General features: G+C 48.0%; 1 protein-coding gene across 4 annotated transcripts in view; it reads right to left on the minus strand.

Annotated features, from left to right (window-relative positions):
* Positions 1 to 14626, minus strand: part of IL1RAP (interleukin 1 receptor accessory protein) — a 94087-nt gene extending 79461 nt beyond the window's left edge. For 2 of the 4 annotated variants that reach the window (XM_083442137.1, XM_083442141.1), the window contains exons 1-2: positions 13887 to 14278; positions 12133 to 12269 (exon numbers count right to left, since the gene is read on the minus strand). The gene's annotated coding sequence lies outside the window, so the exon portion shown is untranslated. The other 2 variants (XM_083442136.1, XM_083442140.1) reach the window with 2 other exon arrangements.
* Positions 14627 to 19225: the final 4599 nt, after the last annotated feature.

Below are 19225 nucleotides of genomic sequence, written 5' to 3' on the forward strand. Positions count from 1 at the left end.
AGAGCTGCCAAACCATGGCATGAACCGTTGCAATGTCAATGTGATCTTAAACTCTGCAGTTTAAGCAAGTGTCTTGCAGAGTGGATAACTCCTCTGCCCTCCTTGATGGAGAGGGTTGAAATCCCAGTTTGTTTTAAGGTAATTGATTTAGCAGCTACCGTAGGATAAGCAACCTCCGCTGCCAGCTAAAGAGGTGGAAAAAGCCTTGGCACGAGACATACAGTAAATGCAGTTTATTGCTGTGCAGAAAATAGATACACTTGTGTTCAACCCCTGTCTTGTTTCTCTGTAGAAGACAGCGTGGAGAAGGACTGCGTTCCAAAATACTAAGTCAGCTATGACTGGTCTTTGCACATAGCTGTCAACTTACAGATTTGAAAAGAAGGGACCAGCAGCCTCGAAAATAAGGGACCAGCAGCCAAAATAAGGGATTTTCCAAGCACAGGTATGTTCAGCTTCTGAGCCCCTCCGAGTCAAAGGCAGAAAGCCCAGCCAGCAGCCAAACAAAGCCTCAAGCGGTGGTTCCCACAGTGCAGCAACCCGGCAAAGGGGATGCAGCAAGGAAAACCACCGTCACCTCTCCGCTGGGAAGCGCTGAGCAAAGGCGAGTCCCCAGGCAACGCGGCCGATTTGATCGGCACAAGGCATGCAAGCTCCCAGTCATTCTTAGACTTGGGTGAGCAACGCAGCCAAGCAACACAGCTGGAGCCTCCCTCCTCCCTGGCCGGCAGTGAGGGAGGGAGAGGAGTTGCTTCCTTTGAAACCCGGGAAATTTAAGGAACATCATCCATAAGGGACAGCAGCGGGACACGGCGCTGGGATAAGGGAGTTTCCCGCCAAATAAGGGACGGTTGACAGCTATGTCTTTGCAGCGATTCTTCACACACACACACACACACACACACACACTTTCATTGGATTTGTAAATGATCTAACCCAGATTAAAAACTGCAGGAAGTGTCTTAATCAAAGTCCAGGACTTCAGGGTCCCTGTGTGAGTCACAAGGCAATCGTGCAAAATAATACTGCGGCCACGAGAGTGGATGGGATTCATTTCCTACCTTTCTAAAACGCAATGTCCTGTCTGATAATGGTCTCTCTAAGGACGCCATTCTAAATGGAAATACAGTGGGAAATTGATGAGACCCATACTATAGCTTGCTGCATCATTGGTCCTTTACAGAAAGCCTGGACAGCTCCGGCCCTGAACAGTAACTTGTTACATGAGTAAAACCAAAGAAAACTGGGTCTGTGCACATCGCTCTTGGTTCGACAGAATCTCAAAGGTTACTGCTGGGTGCAAATTTCAACAGGATTTACTCTCCCCATTCCCGCTGTATGTAACAGAACCCTTCTTGTGCTTTGCATGGAGCTGTTTTCAAGTTTAATGTTCAGCTGTAAGGTTCCTCCTGAACTGGACCTTACCAGTTTTTCCAGTCCAGCCCCACTGATAATGTGTTTTGCAGAAATTCCACATCACTTCCCAATTCGAGAACCAGGCTGTGGGAGCGCATATGTCTGCGCATGGAGACTCTTTGCGTCTCCTCAATAAAGTAACTAAGTGACGACTAGTGATGGAGGCGCATCATCCGGGGGGGGGGGTGTTCCAGGACCACAGGGAAACCATCAAACTCCCTTGCTGTTTTTGCTACGGTTGCCAGATTTTGCTTATGCAGTCCTGCTCCATTTAACATACAGAAATGTTGCTTTTTGCACGTTATCATGTTTGCTATTGAGCTGTTTTGCTGTGTTGTTATGAAATTGCTTTTCCAATGCTAGGTTCTGATGTGCACTCCTGCTTTTAAAAAAGAATAATAATATTTTTATTAAAGATTTCTTAGTTTACAAAAATACACGCATTGTCTCTTTTTTCAAGTTGTGTTTTCTACAGATCAGCTGCATTTGTTGTGAAACATTAGTGTTACATTAGGAAGAAAAGGGGGGAAGAGGTGGGGGGAATGGTGGATGGGGTGGAGTTTGGTGGGAAAACTTCTATTCTCCTACTTGGTGTATGTGTGGGGTTTTGTTGCAGCGTCACTTGTGTGGGTTCTCTTACTATTCGCTTCTTGTATTTCCTTGGTGGTGAGAGGTTGGGGTTAGCCTAGGGTGTGGTTGGTTGTCTTTGGGTGGCTGTAGTGAGATCTGTTTTTGTGTGAGATCTGTGGGTATGCATGTGTGTGTTTTTGAATCAGGTTAGCCAGATTGATTCGTATTCTGTTGGCAGATTCTTGTTGTTGTCTTCTTGGGCTGTGTATGTGATAAAGGCGAACCATATCGGGGTGAAACCGTCGTCTTCTATTTTTCCCTGTGTCAGTTTCAGTTTATTGGTTAGTTTTTCTAATAAGGACTGCTTTCTTTGTTGTAAAAGGCTTTAATCCGGATTTGTGCATGTGTGGAAAAGGGGCCTTCAAATAAATGGAAGGAAGGAAGGAAGGAAGCCTTGGCAAAACCACTGGGAAAGCTCTCAGGTATTCTTCTTCTTCTTTGGCGATCACTTGTAGCCGAGTAAGATTGTCTTCCATAAACAGGGTTTTAACATGTATGCTTGTGAAACATGGACCACTTACAAAGGCCATCTCCAACTCCTCGAAAGATTCCATCAACAGTGTCTCTGAAAAATTTTACACATCACTTGGGAAGACAGGAGAATGAAGCAATGATTTTTCAACATCAACTTTGTTGGACTGGTGATGTTGTGCGGATGCCTGATGATCGTCTTCCAAAGCAACTACTCTATTCTGAACTTAAAAATGGAAAGCATAATGCTAGTGGTCAGCAAAAGAGGTTTAAAGACTGTCTCAAGTCATTTTTTAAAAAAATTAGTGTAAACACTGACAGCTGGGAAACACTGGCCTGCGAGCGCTCCAGTTGGAGAACAGCCTTGACCAAAGGTGTCCTGGGCTTTGAAGACTCTCGAACTCAGGACGCAAGGGAGAAACATGCTAAGACGAAGGCATGCTTGGCAGACCCTCACCGTGATCAACTCCCACCCAGAAACCAATGTCCCCACTGTATATCAGTGGTCTGACTCAGTAGAAGAGAGATTCTTGTCTTCCTAGAACTGCAGGCAGGCAACTTGCAATGCACACCTACAATGAAACTTCCTTCTCCTGGCTCAGCCTTCAAGGCAGCCTCCTCCTGCTGCCTGCCTGACCTCCCTGCCTACTTGCCATCTCCACAGGCCGGACGCAAAGCCGCAGCAAGACACAGGAGGGACAGCAGAGGACAGTCAAGTGGAAGAGGCATGAGCTCATACCTTGGATTCGGTTTGGGGCACAGGGGCCAAAACAGACCGGCTGCACAAATCAGAGGATGGAGCGGAGGGGCCGTTCTCCCCAGGAAACAGGTGGCAGAACCTGTACCTGGACACAAAGAGAGCCAAAAATACACTTTGTACAAATGGGCACCCCACCGGTCTGGAAGACCACTGCCGGCCATCGCTTCTGGTCTGGCAAGTGCTCAGCAACCCCCCTGTTTTTCAGTCTCAGGTAATCAACCAAACCGGTGGGGTTAAGAAGCTCTAACTGGCTCTCAAATGTGGCCCAAAGGGGCTGTGTTTGGGGTAGTGGCCTAAGGTGACCTGTTGGAAGGTGAGCGTCCAAGGACTGACACTCACAAACTGGAGTTTGCAGCGGCTTCTTTTCTGGGACAAGACTCGATAATAAGCAAACTCTCCCTGGGCTCTCAAAGATACGGCGCTATAAATGGGCGCGACGAGGACCTACAGACTGCCTTTGGCAAGGATGATAAATAATAACAGCACTGAGCCTTCGCAGGAAGACCTGAATGGCACTTCCAGGTGCAAGTCAGCTTAACAGAAGCAGGTCTAAGATTTAAAAAACAGCAGCAAGAAGGAATTAAGGTAAGAAAGAGAAGGTCATGGAAAGCAAGGTCTGAAATCTCAGGTCAAAACAAAACAGAACTTTTGCAGGAAGGAAGAATGTTTGAAGAAAGAAGACATTGAAAGGGAGGAGCAGGAGAAAGAATGAAGTATCCCCCCCCCCCCTTCATTAACTGTAGCACTCCACTGAATTTATAGCTTCTTCCATGCCTGAATATGTATCATCCCAAAGAAGTTATGCTCCAAAACTCTAACAGTATTTCTCTCCGCAAGTTGGAATTCATCAGTTGTCTCGGGGTTCCAGTAAACGTAGCTGGGAGATAGAGGGGAAATGAAAGAGTACTGTTCAGAGAGGAGTCTGCCGCCACCCATTAACATCAAAACATCTCTGCTCAGCATAATAATTGTGCACATAAGGGTTGCTTCAGAGTCAGGGATGCTCAGGCACACGTGAAGTTTTGGGCTGCATCAAAATGCAGAAAAAACAACAACACCCCCCCCCCCCAAATAAAGCTCCACTTCTCCCCAAACAAATCGGAATGTGTGCAAGAGGCAGCAATGTTCAAACGTACAGTGGTACCTCGGGTTACAGACGCTTCAGGTTACAGACGCTTCAGATTACAGATGCTTCAGGTTACAGACTCCGCTAACCCAGAAATAGTACCTCGGGTTACGAACTTTGCTTCAGGATGAGAACAGAAATCGCACGGCGGCAGCGGGAGGCCCCATTAGCTAAAGTGGTGCTTCAGGTTAAGAACAGTTTCAGGTTAAGAACGGACCTCGAGAACGAATTAAGTTCTTAACCCGAGGTACCACTGTACTTGTTTAAGTAGTTTGCAATAGGATCAAGCATTCCAAGATGAAAGTATCGGGACTGCTTGTATTCTTATATTATGCAATCTTTACATTCACTTTTTTCAAACTGCAATATAAGGAAAAATGTGACTATTTAAACCTCCCCATCCATATATTTGTATGTGTGTGCATACCTCAAAATTAAAGAAAGGAATGCTTTAAACTTTTGTACTGTGCTGAAAATTCTTTTCCTGGGTTTATAAAACATTCATTTGTTTTTTTTTAACTTTTGCTAATTTTTGTATTTTAAATCAATAGGTAATCTAGGTAATTTTGCTTCACCGAAGAAAAATATCTAAACATGGAAAAACTACTAAATATTGAGAAAAACATTGCAAAATATAAAATAAATAAAAAAAGGAAAGGAAACTTTGAAGCTTATGTACACAACAAATGCCAGGACTAAGACTAAACTGATTCTGCTGCAACAGGGCACCGTGACAGAAGTCAGAGCATACAGAAACACCTTTTACCTTCCTGCCACAGCGGTACCTATTTATCTACTTGCACTGGTGTGCTTTCAAACTGCTAGGTTGGCAGGAGCAGGGACCGAGCAACGGGAGCTCACCCCGTCGCGGGGATTCGAACCGCTGAGCCCTAGAAGCTCAGTGGTTTAGACTGTTGAATGATTCTGTGTACATTGTGGCAGCCTTTGGCTATGTGCAATAAAACTGACTGACCCTTTCTGTGGTTTAGAGGCACAGATACTGCTCAAAATGCAGCCCGGAATTTGCAGCTGATGAATTTGTACCTACCAGCCCAATAGTAACGAATGCATCCTCTCGGGAGTTATTTTTTATATGCATTGTGGATGAGTTCATTTCTCTCCCTCTGCCCTCTTTCAAAGAAGCAGGTATATTGCTTAGTAACGACAGTGTTTCTGAATGGGCTGCTTTTGTCAGGCTGGATTTATGCTCAATGAGAGCCTGGAGCTGCCTCTTCTCTCGTACACAATCGCTTGTTCCAGTTGCCTCTCCGCTGCCTGACCCGCTCTAAATTTAGAATGAATGTTTCTGAAGGATGGGACTCGCCTTTCGCCTAAACTGTGCCAGAGCCTTGTCTTCCTGCCTGCTCCACTTGCATGGCCCTCAGCCAGCAAATATCTCCCAGTGCTTTGTTTTTTCCTGCATAAAACCTGCCGCTTCATTCATTCTTTAGTAACAATGAATGGATGCCGAGAGCAAATAGAGGAATGGATGCCGACTGCAAAGAAATATTAGACAAGCACAGCAGTTCTTCTTCTGAAGCTTTTAGCTGTGTATACAGTCATACCTCGGGTTACAGGCGCTTCAGGTTGCGCGTTTTCGGGTTACGGACACTCAGAAACACGAAAGTACCGGAACGGGTTACTTCCAGGTTTCGGCACATGCGCATGCGCTGAAATGCTAAATTGAGCTTTGTGCATGCGCAGAAGTGCAGAATCGTGGCGCTGCGGGTTGCAAACGTGCCTCCCGCACAGATAATAACATAATAATAATAATTTATTATTTATACCCCGCCCATCTGGCTGAGTTTCCCCAGCCACTCTGGGCGGCTTCCAATCAAGTGTTAAAAACAAAACAGCATAAAATGTTAAAAACTTCCCTAAACAGGGCTGCCTTCAGATGTCTTTGAAAGATAGGATAGCTACTTATTTCCTTCACATCTGAAGGGAGGGTGTTCCACAGGGTGGGTGCCACTACCGAGAAGGCCCTCTGCCTGGTTCCCTGTAACTTAGCTTCTCGCAGCGAGGGAACCGCCAGAAGGCCCTCAGAGCTGGACCTCAGTGTCCGGGCTGAACAATGGGGGTGGAGACGCTCCTTCAGGCATACTGGACCAAGGCCGTTTAGGGCTTTCAAGGTCAGCACCAACACTTTGAATTGTGCTTGGAAACGTACTGGGAGCCAATGCAAATCTCTCAGGACCAGTGTTATGTAGTCCCGACAGCCTCTCCCACTCATCAGTCTAGCTGCTGCATTCTGGATTAATTGCAGTTTCCGGGTCACCTTCAAAGGTATCCCCACATAGAGCGCATTGCAGTAGTCCAAGCAGGAGATAACTAGAGCATGCACGATCGCAACCCGAGCGTCCACTTTACTAACATAAGAAAGTAAGGTGCACCCTGACGGATCGGGTCAGTGGCTTATCTGGTCCAGCATCCTGTTCTTACAGTGGCCAACCAGATGCCCATTACAGGAAACCTACACCCGAAAGTCTCAGGATGATTCCCATAAAATATCAAATACATAAAATCAAAAGAAAAACCAACAACCCAATAAAAAAGACCCCAAAGAGTCAGCATTTTTTAAAAGGGTATATAGGATGTAGATCAAGACAAGGCAAAGGCCTGGTTGAAAAAGAACGTTTTTGCCTGGCGCCTAAAGTTGTATAATGAAGGCACCAGGCAAACTTCCCTGGGGAGAGCATTCCACAGATGGGGAGCCACTGCAGAGAAGGCCCCGCTCTCATGTTGCGACCCTCTGGACTTCTCAAGGAGGAGCCACACGAAGGAGGGCCTCAGAAGATGATCTCAGGGTGTGGGGAGGTTCATATGGAAAGAGGCGGTCCTTGAGGTATTGCGGTCCTGAGCCGTTTAGCACTTTATAGGTCAAAACCAGCACTTTGAATTGGGTCCGGAAACTAATTGGGAGTCAGTGCAGTCGGACCAGGATAGGTGCAATATGCTCAGACTGTCTTGGTCTGGTGAGAAGCCTAGCTGCTGAATTCTGCACCAGCTGAAGTTTCCGAACCGTCTTCAGAGGCAGCCCTATGTATAACGCATTGCAGTAATCTTAAAGCCTTCTGGATTGTTCCACAGGGAGTTCCACAGTTTGGCTACGCACTGCGTGAAGGACTTTTCATTTATCTTTCCTGAATCTTCCAGTGTTCAGTTTCACTGCATTCCCCCCAGTTCTAGTTTTTGAAATGCATAAACTTACAAACTTCCACAATGTCTGTTTCTTTTAAAGAATTTATACACTGCTCTATTGATTTAAAAAAAACACCTCAAAGCAGTTTACAAAGAGAACAAGATAATTATCAGCAAAAAACCTTAAAAAACTGTTTAAATCATTTAAAACAGAACTTGACTAATAAACCAAAAACTGAATTAAAACATACATCCACGTTCTACATGCCTAGGCAGGCACCCAAAGCTGAAGACTGTAGGTCAAGCACTAACTACAAATTCCTCAGGGGGCCTTAATCCAGCCCCCTTTGCCTCAGGCCCCCAACTTGAAATGAGGAGGATAACACTGGCCCACTTCACAGGGTTGTTGTAAAGGCTAATGAGATTATATATAATCCAAGAGAAAAAGCATATTGAGACATATTAAAGACAAACGAATCTATTTCGATAATTCACTTTTCTAGGGCAAAGTCCTCTTCATCACATGGATCAAGTGGGAGACAGTACAGTCATACCTCGGGTTAAATATGCTTCAGGTTGAGTGTTTTCAAGTTGTGCTCCACGGCGACCCGGAAGTAACGGAACAGGTTACTTCCGGGTTTCGTTGCTCGCGCATGCGCAGACGCTCAAAATGACATCATGTGCATGCGCAGAAGTGGCGAGTCGTGACCTGCGCACATGAAGACGCAGGTTGCGTTCTACTCAGGATGCAAACGTGGCTCCGTTCACATCTAGGGGTAACACTGTACTGAGCAGACAGTAAATACCGTATATACCGTGCTTTTCCGTGTATAACATGCCCCTCTTTTGGGGGACTCAAATTTAGGGAAATGGGGGGAGATGGCACAGAGTTGTTGCACTACACTGAGGTCCATCTCCTGAGGGCCTTCTGGCGGTTCCCTCACTGCGAGAAGCCAAGTTACAGGGAACCAGGCAGAGGGCCTTCTCAGTAGTGGCGCCTGCCCTGTGGAATGCCCTCCCACCAGATGTCAAAGAGAAGAACTAACACCAGACTTTTAGAAGACATCTGAAGGCAGCCCTGTTTAGGGAAGCTTTTAATGTTTGATGTATTACAGTATTTTAATATTTTTGGGGAGAGTGGCTGGGGAAGCCCAGCCAGATGGACGGGGTATAAATAATAAATCATTATTATTATTGAGCTTTTTTTAGGGGGGATTGCCAGAAATCGCTCAACCGCATGGATCACTAAATCCGCCTCTCGGCTGTCCCCTCATCAGATGAAGCTGCCAACCGCATGCCCAACTGCCGCAGCGTCAGCTAATCAACACCACCCATTGACGCAGCAACCAATAACATGCACAATAGCCACTAACAGCCGTGGCAGCAACTAATCAAACGCCTGCCCTATGCACTACCAATGTATAAGATGACCCCCATTTTTAGCACGACTTTTTTAACGGGAAAAAAACCTAGTCTTATACACTGAAAAATCTCACATGCAAAGTGAAGAGCTGCAAGGCAGAGCCACGCCCCATTGGCAGAGCTAATGCAAGACCCAACCAAGTCCACGCAATTCAAATCTGCTGGTAACACATTGGGAGAGTAAGTTGGAATCCACTAAGAAGCCGCAAGTTGCATTTCTGGCTGCTTTCACCCCAAACCAACCACCATTACTTTGGAATCTGGGGAGCTGTGCGCAGAGCACTTCAAGCACACAAGCAGCACGGCAGAAATGTCAAAAATGCAGAGCACTATTATTAAGTCATGCAGAGGTACGCAGCCACAGCTAGACCTGCTCATTCTCACATTACAAGGGGCACATGACTCTCCTGTTGCAAAAGCTTCGCCGGCTACCTGTTTCCGGGCTCAGTTTGAAGCGCTGGCTATTTATTTCATTCATTTGTTTCAAAGAAACAATGTATCTCAAAGGAGTTTGCAAAAGGACAGAACAATGAAACCAAGAAAAAATAGATATCATACTTTAAAACATACAAATGTTAAAAAGGTAAACAAATTAAAATTACCTCCACTTTCTAAGCCTTTGGGTAGGCTTGTCTAAACAAGAATGTTTTTAGCAGGTGTCAAAAGGAGTACAATGAAGGTACCAGTACCTGCTTGATATCAATAGGCAGGGAGTTCCAGAGAACAGGCAGGGGCTGCCAAACTAAAAGAACAAGTTCCTTACAGATGTGGAACGGGAATTACATGGCAGCTGTGGCAGTGCTAATTCCATGCACCCAAGCAGTGCGGTGGACGCATGTGGGATGTTGACTTTATAACCCCAACAGCAACACCTTGAACTCGGCCCGGTAGCAATTCGGAAACCAGCGCAGGACTCTGAGCGCAGGTGTCATTTGCTGACAAGGCCTCCCTCCTGTCAGCAATCGCGCTGCAGCATTCTGCACTAACTGCAAGCTCTGGATCAAGCACAAGGGAAGCTCCACACAGAGCACATTGCAGGAGTCCAGTATTTTATCCATGTCGCTTTAACTTGTGGAAGCTGCCTTGAGTTCCAGTCAGGGGTAAAGCCAGTATATAAATTTATTATTATAATAAAATAATAATAATAATAATAATAATAATAATAATAATAATAATAATAATAATTTATTATTTATACCCCGCCCACTCTGGGCGGCTTCCAACAAAATATTAAAAATACAGCAATGCATCAAACATTAAAAGCTTCCCTAAACAGGGCTGCCTTCAGATGGCTTCTAAAAGTCTGGTAGTTGTTGTTCTCTTTGACATCTGATGGGAGGACGTTCCACAGGGCAGGCGCCACCACCAAGGCGGCCTTCTGCCTGGTTCCCTGTAACTTGGCTTCTCGCAGTGAGGGAACCACCAGAAGGCCCTTGGTGCTGGATCTCAGTTTCCGGGCTGAACGATGGGGGTGGAGATTCTCCTTCAGGTATACTGGGCCGAGGCCGTTTAGGGCTTTAAGGTCAGTACCAACACTTTGAATTGTGCTCGGAAACGTACTGGGAGCCAATGTAGGTCTTATGTATTATGTGGTCTCGGTGGCCACTCCCAGTCACCAGTCTAGCTGCCACATGCTGGATTAGTTGTAGTTTCTGGGTCACCTTCAAAGGTAGCCCCACATAGAGCGCATTGCAGTAGTCCAAGCAGGAGATAACTAGAGCATGCACCACTCTGGCGAGGCAGTCCGCAGGCAGGTAGGGTCTCAGCCTGCGGACCAGATGGAGCTGGTAAACAGCTGCCCTGGACACAGATTTGACCTGCGCCTCCATGGACAGCTGTGAGTCGAGAATGACTCCCAGGCTGTGCACTGGTCCTTCAGGGGCCCAGTTACCCCATTCAGGACCAGGGAATCCTCCACACAATACTTGAGTCACATTCAGCAATGCCTAAACTCACCCTGAAAAGCCATAGATACCAGATGCAGTGAAGATGATGTCCCTTCCTTGTGCCACCCACACCCAATTGTCTGAGCTACTCGGCTTCTGAAGCTCACGAGGCTAATTTTGAAAAGAAGTGAGCTTCTGGGTTTTTGGAAGGGAAATGACTTTGTTTCTGATTAGGGGTCTGATTAGGTTGGGAGATAGCAATCTATCTCCTTATCACATCCACTCCTCTTCGAAACATCAAGTTCCGCGTGATCCTAACCAGGCATCATTTAACGTGTCTGAAATTGCTAGGTGCGAAAAATTAAAAAGTCGGAACAGGCCTTGCCTGCAAGATGTACAAATGAAGGTCAATCAGGAAAGGTAGGAGAGGAAAGGTATGTAGGAAGGGGGGTGGGGGAGAGAGAGACTGATTCTAGGGGACAAGACGTTATTTATTATTATGCATTAAATTTCTATCCTACCGTTCTTCCCAAACGAACCCAGGACAACAAACATCAAACGATCCCAAGTTTAAAACAACCCGGTGATAAGGAGCCTGTGTTTGCTCAGAAGGAAAGTGCAAATTAATCCCAATGAAGTCAGAAGTGACTCTACTCGCGATCAGTTCTTATGTTCACTGTTGACCTCAAGCCGCTACCCTACAGGTACTTGGAAAACTCTCCACAGGCAGCTGGAAAAACGTGTGTGTTTGTTTGTTTTCAAAACTTAGGAATCACCTTTGCAATGAACAAGGCAATCTGCGCGAGGATCGGCAAGACAGTAAAAACATTGCCGGAAAAGACAAAAAACCACAGGACCTAAAAGATCTACGCCAAGGCAAAACACACGGTGCAAAGACAGGCAACAGTGGCTGGTTCTTTAGAGGCTAAGAAAAGCCAGGAAGGCTAAAGGCTGCGGGGAGGAGGGTTTTTATTTGCCCCCCCCCCTTTTAGTCCCAAGCCAGACAGCTAAATTCAAGAGATGATGAGAGCTGTGATCCAATAACACCTGGAGAACCACGTGCGCCTCATCCTTGCAGAGTTTGCCATTTTGGTTCTCAGAAGCTGTCGGGAGTCCAGCGGCTTGTGGCACAAAGACACAGCTAAGAAAGGGGAGCTGGAATTAAGGTCCTCCGGGCCAAATCTCTCTTGGGCAGCATCCTTAAGCAAGCCACTGCCCTCCTGCCCCTAGAGCACCTGCCCCCCCCCACCTGTAACAGGACAATAATCACACTGGCCTACCTTGCACTTGAAGATCTTCGTGGTCACAAACACAAAACCCTCCAAGGGCTTGAAAGCATGATATAGATGCTCCTCCACAGAGAGGGGGGTCATCTGCAGCCTCACTGCTGTTTCTGAACAGGCCTCCCGCTTCCACCCTGTAGCAAAGGCAAGCAACGGGAGTTAGTCTTCCCCATGTGGTATGATGCGGACAACAAGAACATGCACCTGCCTTCAAAAGTGGAAACTCTGGAACTCACTGCCGCGGAAAGCAGTGATGGAAACTGCGCTGGAGGAAGGGAAACATATCCACAGAGAAGGAGAAGGAAGCTATTGATGTCTGCCAGCCCACCATGGTTCTGCTCTGCCACTATGGTAAGAGGCAGCAATGTTGCTGAGCCCCAGTCGCTGGAAAAAACAGAAGGGGAAAGTGGCTGCGGTGCTCGGATCCTGCTTGTCATGGGCATCTGGCTGAGAACAGGATGCTGGGCTAGAGGGGCCTGTGGCCTCATCCTGCAAGCACTTAGGTTCTGGCAAACATTGCACTGCTCCCAGGAAGCTGCTTGTCAGAATCACAGTCAAGATGACCCCCAGGTGCAGGAAATAAGAGCTGTGGTTAATTCTCCCCTGGCCTCCTTGCTGGCCCAAGGATTCAGCCAGCTAGCCCTAGGGATTATCTACGTAATTGATTTTTTAATTTTATTGTTATTCATGTTTCTACACTGTATTTTATGCTGCTTTTATAATTAAGTGTTTTAAATTTGCTGTTAGCTGCCCTGAGCATGGTTTTTGAACCAGGAAGGGTGGGGTATAAATATAAATTTATTATTATTATTATTGTTCCGCTAGGATCCTGCTGGGGGGGGCAATCTGGCTGTCCACTGTCAGACCAGGATGCTGGAAGAGCCAGCCCTTAATAAATAATTATAATATAATATAATGTATATGTGGTTTATACCATGTGGTATAAACTCTGGCCGCCTCCAACAAAATATTAAAAACACAACAGAACATCAGACATGGAAAAACTTCCCTAAACAGGGCTGCCTTCAGATGTCTTCTAAAAGTCAGATAGCTGTTGATTTCCTTGACATCTGATGGGAGGGCTTGGCGCCACTACCGAGAAAGCCCTCTTTGATGGGACCCTGCAGCCTGACGTTCCTTCGGTTAACATTAATTCCCCTTCCTATCCTAGGCGATTTGGGAGAAGGGAGAAGGGAAGACTGGCAGCTGTCCAAGCAGCAGGGACCGTCCGAGCGCAGCTGCCGCCTCCATCCTCCAATCCTCCGGGTGGCTGTTCCAGCGCGCGGCGCTCCAGCTCGGAGCCGCCGACCAGGAAGCACCGGAGGCGGGGAAGGCTCTCGCAAGTTGGCGCAGGAGGCGGGCGCATCGTTCGGACTCCCCAAACAGACAGAAACCCCAAAGCGCGATCGGATCCGGATCCCGATCTCGTAGGAGGGAGAGGAGGGGAAAGGGGTTAAAGTCTCCCCCGCGTTACCTTCTCCGGATAGGAGCCCCTGCGCTCGCAATCCGGTTTTCTTGGAAAAAATAAACGTGTCCCAAAGGGCGCAAGGGCGCAACTGGAGCCTGGCGCGATTTGGCGAGACGACAGCCCGGAAAGGTAGGACGGGAGCCGAAGCAGCGCATCTCTCTCCCCGAACCGAACCAAAGAACCAGCACCCAGCCGTGCCTGGAAGCCTCCCGGCGCCGCGCAACAGAGAGCCCTTCCCGGGGATCGCTCGCCGTTGACACCGGTGTAGGAGCCAGGAACCGACCTTTGCTACGCCTAGTTCAGTGATGCCTGCACGGGCCGGCAGCGGCTTTCCGGGATTCCAGACAGGCAGCGCGCCTCTCTCCCCGCCCTTCCGGAGACGCAACCGAGATTTGAACCCAGGACCTTGGAAGGCAGGCGCTTTGCCCCGGAGCTGCGACCCGGGGGGCTCTGCCTCCCTCCCGTGTGAACCTGGGGGGCTACTCCGGATTAACTCCTCCGGGTCCGGATCCCCTTCGCCTGCCCGGACTCCGCGCCCTCGAGCGGCAGCGGGGCAAGACCCGAAGCGCTCCGGCTTTGCCCCGCGCAGCGCAGCGCAGGCACCCCCGGCCCGGAGCCCGGCAAGGGTTCCTCGGCCGAGCCGGCGTCCGCCCCCCTCGCGCCCTTCCCGGCCTCGCTCACCTCGCCCTCCGGGGGCGCCCTCGCGGCTGCCGCGCTGCTGACGGAGAAAGGCTCCCTCGGCCGGTCCGCCTCGCTCGCTCGCTCCGCGGCGGCTCCCCCATTCGCCTCTCCGGCGCGCTGATTGGCAGTGACGTGGCGGTATGCAAAGCAGCGGGCGGCCGGAGGGGCGGAGCGGGGCGGATCGGCGGCGCCGGGCCGGGGTGGCGCTCCAGGCGGCCGGGGAGGCGGAGGCCGGGCCGGCGCCTTCCTCCAGATGCGGGAGGGGAAGGGGAGGTGCGCGGCACGGCCCGCCTTGGCCCCCGGAGGGCGCGAGCCGCCTCCCAGATGCTCTGATTGCGCGACATGCTAAGTGCATTCCTTTTTTAAAAAAATGCAAACTTTATTGCATTAAAAAACAAAAAACCAGTTACTAAGTACAAAGTGAGCTGGTCTTTGACCGTAATAAGATCTCCTAAGTACAAAGTGTTGCCCGCTGCAATATTTGCCTTTTGCCGCTGTCAGCCTCCTCTGGAGTAAGTATATGGGATCTGCTGCACATCATCTGTCACTGAGCTGCATTTAAACCCGGCTCCTTGGCCCGCAGGACCAGAAACTTATTGTCGGTTAACTCTTGATTTGCTTTTTATTTATGTACATAAGCTTAGCTTGGGTCAGAGTTTGGCCCACAAGGCTGCCCTCCCCCCAGCCCCACGTCAGAAGTCCTAAGAGGCGGCTGCCAATGAACGCCCAACCAGGGAGCCTGGAAGTGGAGTTTCTACACTGACCGACAGCAGCAGAAAGAAATGTGTAAAGTTAGGTATAGCACAGGAAAAGTGCTTAGAGAGAAGTTTTTCTCCCTGTCTCCTAACACTAAAGCTCGTGGACAAGGCAAATCTTTAAAATGTAGTATAAAAAGGTAAAGGGACCCCTGACCATTAGGGCCAGTCGTGGCCAACTCTGGGGTTGCAGCGCTCATCTTGCTTTACTGGCCGAGGGAGCCGGCATACAGCTTCCGGGTCATGTAACCAGCATGACTAAGCCGCTTTTGGCGAACCAGAGCAGCGCACGGAAATGCCGTTTACCTTCCCGCCGGAGTGGTACCTAATTATCTACTTGTACTTTGGCGTGCTTTTGAACTGCTAGGTTGGCAGGAGCTGGGACCGAGCAACGGGAGCTCACCCTGTCACAGGGATTTGAACCGCCGACCTTCTGATCTGCAAGTTCTAGGCTCTGTGGTTTAACCCACAGCGCCACCCGCGTCCCAAAATGTAGTATAAACACCAACAATTGGGAAACACTGGCCTGCGAGCGCTCCAGTTGGAGAACAGTCTTGACCAAAGGTGTCATGGGCTTTGAAGACACTCGAACTCAGGACGCAAGGGAGACACGTGCTAAGAGGAAGCCACGCTTGGCAAATCCACACCGGGATCAACTCCCGCCCGGAAACCAATGTCCCCACTGTGGAAGGATGTGTGGATCCTGAATTGGCCTCTACAGTCACTTACGGACTCATTGTTCAAACTGTGTTTATGGAAGACCATCTTACTCGGCTACGAGGGTCATCAAGAGGAATAAGTTCAACTATGGAACTCCTTCCTGCAAGAGGTAGTCATGGGCATTGCCAGGAATTTTGTTAGGGGGGCAGGCTTTAGTTAGGGGGGAACCTCCAATTTGTATTGATTTGCATTGATTTCTGGGGCAGATGTCCCCCCACCTCCCTGGCTACGCCCATGGAGGCAGTGATGGCCATCATGCTGGATGGCTTCAAAAGAGGATTGGACAAATTTGTGGAGGAGGAGAGGGCTATGAGTGGTTTCTAGCCAGGATGGCTCTGTTCTGCCTCTGCAGTTGGAGGCAGCAATGTTTATGAATACTAGTTGCTGGAAACCACTGTAATAAACGAAAATCTGCCCTTATTCCCTTATGGGGGACACAAGAGCCCTTATAGAGTCCTTTGCATGTTTTCCATCAGTCGGAGAAAATAACAGAGGCCAACCAGAGAATATTAAGAAGCAAAGCAGCTTGTAAGCCTAATCTTTATTGAACTGTTGCCCAGAACCAGAACTATTGCCCAGAACCCAGAACCAAGGTGTGTCCACCCTTATACTGTATAGACATTTTAAATTGCCCACCCTGGAGTCCAAGAGCACCCCCAGAAACATCATACATACACCACAGAAGAAGTGTAGCCCAACACCCCCCCCATCATACCTACATCACAGAAAGGGTGGTCTACAGCAAAAATCTGAGTGCGTTGTTTACCTCCTGTCTGGCAGGTTACCTATTAATGCTCACTTGATTGGATACCCTGGGGAGCCTGGCCAGTCTTTTGTAGTGACGAATACTTAGTTCCTGAGCCAGGTCACAGGCTCACCCTAATCATACACAGATATACTCTTAAGACAGGTTTTGTGAAGGACAAGACAATGGGGAGGCTTTTCCATTTTCCTTCGACCTTGGTCAGTCTGGGAGCCAAAATGGTTCCAGGGCTGTTTTCCTGTGCTGCTTCAGACATGTGGTTTATATCTTTATGCACGTGTTTGCTTGGTACATTTGTTTTATATATATGTATATATGTGTGTGTGTGTGTGTGTGTATGTATATATATATATATATATGCAGGTTTTGGTGTCCTCGGGTGTCTTCCCGTGTAAAAGTTGGGGTGTCTAGGCGACGTTTCGACGAGGTCTCACTCGTCATCTTCAGGCTGGTGCTTTCGGCTTCTTGTTACTGGAACAGAGCAGGATCTCAGTGTTTGAGTTCCTATAAATACTGTTGAGGAGGTGTGGTGTATAGCCTCCAATGTTCTGGGCAGAGAGGAGGTTCCCAGGCTAGTGTGCCTTTTCTTCTTTTGTTCCTTAATTACTTGAGGGATATCTTGAGTGATTTCTTGAGTGATTTCCTGAATCCCACTTAGGTGGGTCATTAGGTGTGGATTAGTTGCTAAAGCCTTCGTGTCTTGAACTCTTGAACTTTGTGAAGAGTTTTTCTGAGAAGATGGCTGTACTGCACTTGGTTGTGCTCTGGCTTGGCTTCGTGTATAGGGGCGAGCTGTGGTTTTGTGGCACACCTCCCCACAAACCTCCCCACAAAATCTGACACCAGATCCAGAGGCACACAGAACGCCATCACCAATCAACCACACCAGACCCAAACCCAGACCCTCTCCACAGATAAATTACAGACACCATCCAGTAGCCAAACCAGGGTGGCACCTCCGGATGCTGCACCCCCCTGCAATCCCTACACAGATCTGGCTGGCACAGGCCACAAAACCACAGCTCGCCCCTATACACGAAGCCAAGCCAGAGCACAACCAAGTGCAGTACAGCCATCTTCTCAGAAAAACTCTTCACAAAGTTCAAGAGTTCAAGACACGAAGGCTTTAGCAACTAATCCACACCTAATGACCCACCTAAGTGGGATTCAGGAAATCACTCAAGAAATCACTCAAGATATCCCTCAAGTAATTAAGGAACAAAAGAAGAAAAGGCACACTAGCCTGGGAACCTCCTCTCTGCCCAGAACATTGGAGGCTATACACCACACCTCCTCAACAGTATTTATAGGAACTCAAACACTGAGATCCTGCTCTGTTCCAGTAACAAGAAGCCGAAAGCACCAGCCTGAAGATGACGAGTGAGACCTCGTCGAAACGTCGCCTAGACACCCCAACTTTTACACGGGAAGACACCCGAGGACACCAAAACCTGCATTCCTGTACCCGTGAAAATCTACGAAAGCAAATATATATATATATATATATACATACATAACCTTAATTTATTTATTTCACCACTGATGAGGAGAGGGCTCTGGTACTCAGATCCCATTTGTGGGTTTTCCATTGGGGCATCTGGTTGGCCACTGTGGGAACAGGATGCTGGACTCGATGGACCACTGGCCTGACCCAGCCAGCTCTTCTAATGCTCATCTAGCTCTGCAGAGTTTCCAAGGGAGGTTTCTCCCAGTCCTACCGGGAGATGCCATTGAGGACGGAACTTGAGATGTTCTTCTACATGCAAAGCTACTGGATCCAGAGGTGGGCAGATGTTTTTGCAACACACGCCCTCCCTGAAACAGCCAGAAGCGGCGAAAGCATCAATTAATCCCAGGCATCCGATAGTGAAATGTGGATCCGCCAGCACCATTAATGATCCGCTCACTCTTTTCCCCCAAAGGACTGACAGCCGTTCCTTCTCCGCACTTTCCTCTACGTATAATAATATGCAATGCTTTTGATCATTTTGCAAGACTGCCGTTCCCCATTTCCCCTGGAACAGTGGAACAGAAAAGAGTTTCTTGTGGCGTGTCATAACTACAGCTCAAATGAGACTCTGAGGAAATTTTTTCTTCAAACTTCTGCTGACTTCTCATTGGTAGGTAGGGGGAGGCGAAGAGGTTGCATTTGGAAATGCTTATTTGTTTTAGAAAGCAGGATGTGAAGCATCAAAGTTGGGCAAGCTGTTACTTCACATGGTTGCCTTTAGAAACTAACCCCCTTACTCTCTACTTTTCCCCCCACAAACACATGTCAATACGCTATTTGGGCAATTGAATTCAGAGGAAGAGAAACACGTATTTTTTAATTATTATTTCATAAAATTTACAAAGCACTTGATTGAAAACAACAACATGCCGAAGTCGTTTACAAAAAAGAACACATTAAATTAAGCACTTTCAACAAGTGAAGATAGCAATAGACTAAAACATATTCAAACTTGAGTGAACTTTCTAAACATCTAAGTAGGCTTGTCAAAACAACTATCTTGTCATCTGGCACCAAAAAAAGTACAGTGAAGGCACCTCCCTGATTTCAAGAGGCAGGGAGTTCCAAAGTTTCTATGCTGCCACACTAGAAGTTATGCATATATGGGTAAGGCAATCTTGTAGGTAAAGTGATCCCACCTTGAACCTGACCCACTAGGTTCGGAAATCCGGTGCCGTCTCTGAGCACAGGTG

Source organism: Podarcis tiliguerta (genome assembly GCF_965153285.1).
Source record: "Podarcis tiliguerta genome assembly, chromosome: 5".
In the NCBI taxonomy this organism is placed as follows: Eukaryota; Metazoa; Chordata; class Lepidosauria; order Squamata; family Lacertidae; genus Podarcis; species Podarcis tiliguerta.